The sequence below is a fragment of the Limulus polyphemus genome, unplaced genomic scaffold, assembly GCF_000517525.1.
Source record: "Limulus polyphemus unplaced genomic scaffold, Limulus_polyphemus-2.1.2 Scaffold5162, whole genome shotgun sequence".
Classification (NCBI taxonomy): domain Eukaryota; kingdom Metazoa; phylum Arthropoda; class Merostomata; order Xiphosura; family Limulidae; genus Limulus; species Limulus polyphemus.
Window position 1 is genome coordinate 67,738 of NW_013670772.1, and position 2,990 is coordinate 70,727.

The 2,990-nt window shown below is 34.7% G+C and overlaps 1 protein-coding gene across 1 annotated transcript in view; it reads left to right on the top strand.

Moving 5' to 3' along the window:
• LOC111089066 (metabotropic glutamate receptor 2-like) overlaps window positions 1-2,990 on the top strand; it is a 39,118-nt gene that overhangs the window by 30,776 nt on the left and 5,352 nt on the right. The gene's annotated exons all lie outside the window — the stretch shown is intronic.

The window sequence follows — 2,990 nt, forward strand, 5'->3', positions numbered from 1 at the left end:
TTTTTTACAATTACATATAAGAGAAGGAACTTTTCATCTCCTAAGATAACCTTTCATTAATCATGAATTTACATAACTTCCGTACTCCAGCTAGTATATATATATATATATATATGCTACAACTTTATAAAGCATTAAAAGGAATCCTAAATACACCCTATCCTACGCATCAAGTCCCATTCTGCCTTAAAAGCAAGTTGAACCCTATCGCCACGGGTATCCTTTACTGCGCATGACACAAGGTTTTAGTGTCTTACATTCAAAATTTTATTAAACTACTTTTTGTTTATGCTATACCAATTAGCATAGCATAAAATATTAGGTAATAATCCATACTTTAATAGTATATAAGTTTTAAGTTCTTAATTCTACAAGGCAATATCTTAAAAAATCTTGAATTTCCTCTAGTGTGACACACATGACACATTTCCTATAGATATCCATCATTCCTACAAAAAGTATAAAATTACAAATAAGTCATTTAAAGTATTATTTTATATTTCAGAACCATCGATATAGAACACAAAGTATCTGCAAAAAATCGAAAACTATCTGGGCTACAGTATAAAAAGGCTTAAGCGCAACAACTACTTTCAGAAGAGGCCATACATTCTGTGATAATTCATCTGTTTCTCTTGCTTCACCATGAGATTAATTCACAAAAAGCAGCTGACTCAAAATCAGCAGCAACCGAAATAGATACTTCTTAACTAATTACTAGTGCAGGAACAATTATTAGTGCCTCGGAAGTTTCCATTGTTAACAATTATTAGTACCTCGGAAGTTCCCATTGTTAACAATTATGAGTCCCTCGGAAGTTCCCATTGTTAACAATTATTAGTACCTCGGAAGTTTCCATTGTTAACAATTATTAGTACCTCGGAAGTTCCCATTGTTAACAATTATGAGTACCTCAGAAGTTCCCATTGTTCACTAATTATTAGTACCTCGGAAGTTTCCATTGTTAATCATTATTAGTACCTCGGAAGTTTCCATTGTTAACAATTATTAATACCTCGGAAGTTTCCATTGATAATAATTATTAGTACATCGGAAGTTTATTGTTTCGCAATTAGAAATAACTACAATTGTTGGTTTGCCATCTACATCAAAAGAGACAGAATTCTGTTTCATTTTCTTCTGAAACTGTTTCCATAGTACCCAAGAAAGTTTATGTTCTGCGTAAAAAGGATGAACACGGATCAAATATAATTCCTTGCTCGGACTTTGCCTTTGTAATAGGTAGAGTCAAGCAATTTACTGGTGTAGCTGCAATGCAGTGAAGATGGTATTCTAGAAAAAGGATGAATTTCCCGAATCACACGAAACCAGATGCAAAACGGCCATGAAGAGAGCACGAAGATCATCTTACTCGTTATAAGTGGTTACCGGTATCACAATGTGATGTAAAAGCTGATGAGTGGTTTAGTGCATGTGTTCTCTTCTCAGAAACAGATAAACACAGAAGTTACAAAATATATTAATTGGTAATACGTCCAATTACTGATTCCTCTGACCCTAAAATTTTACAATTACATATACGGAAAGCAACTTGTCATGTCCTAAAATAACCTTTCATTAATCATGAATTTACATAACATCCATCCAGAGGACGGGTACTCCAGCTAATATATAATACATAGAAGAGAATCCTCGCGGTACTCCCCTTTACAAATCGTCTTTTATTTTTTTGTAAATATTTACTTTGGCGCCCCTGGAAAAATCGCCCCCCCCCAATTTAATTTGGGCTGAATCGGCTAGTGTTAGTCTTTATAGCTACTTATTTAATTTAAGTGTTCCTATTAATGTCGAGTTATTTTGTGAATACAATAGCTAAATTGGAATAATTTGGTTAGTTTGTGCAAGTATATACCGTGTTGTTGATGCTAGATTGGACTTGCGTTTGTTCGCCCTGTTGCTATAGTGTCAAACAGCGATTAGCTTGATCCCCACTATAGCAGTCCCTTCTTATTTACACTGGGAATTTGATGTAAAAAAATCACGAATAATGATAATAATAATAAATAATTAAAGTAAAATAGATTAATGCAAATACACATATATATCAAAGCAGTATGTTACCTCTCTTTAGTCGGAGGTGGAGGGGGGGTGCTCGAATCTAGAGGCGGGGTCACATTACCTGAGCTAATACCCTAACAAACGTGCTGCGAAAGGACTGCCTAATAGAAGCAGGAGAGCCTATGCTTTGGCCAGTGCTAAAAACTCATCCATCATGTAACCCTTGCCACAATGATGTCTCACGTATCTTCAACATAAAAGTTAAACCCCCTAAAGTAAATATGCTTTCTGTTTTACAATGGAAATGTCAGATTTAACAAACATGGTTCTTGAGACTAAACAAATGGAAGAGAAACTAACCAATGAGCCATTATTCAGGTTTAAGTAGAAAATATTTATCGCGCTGCAACGGTAAGAGATTCCTGAAGGATAGTTTGTTTCGAAATGTTGACTACCTCGTTCCTCACAGGCGACTATCTACATATTTCCCATTTCTTTTCCAGTCGAAGATTCATTTTAAAACAAATAATCCACTTCTCTTTAAGGGGGGGGGGGTGCAATCATTAAAGGAAAACTATAAATTTTAGACTGTATAAATGTGAAATGAATAACACTCTAATGTACTACCTTAAAGTTTTGGTCGAAATACTTCAACAACGTCTTAATGGATCGGACACTTTGAAGCGTTAAAATAATAAATACACTTAAAGCTGTCGAGGAATAAAGCTGCATATTATCAAAACTGGATTACGCCGCAAATGCATTTTATAGTTTAATATGGGTTTTACAGTTTCAGAACCTCGCAGATGTGAATACGTGAGCTGAAACAAACACTTATAAATAATGGCTGGAGACGGCTTGAATGGGTAATGAAGAAAAACTTTAATATAACAGCAAATGTACAACGTTTCGACAAGGTTTTGTCATCATCAGGTACACATCGAATGATGATGACAAAACCTTGTCGAAAC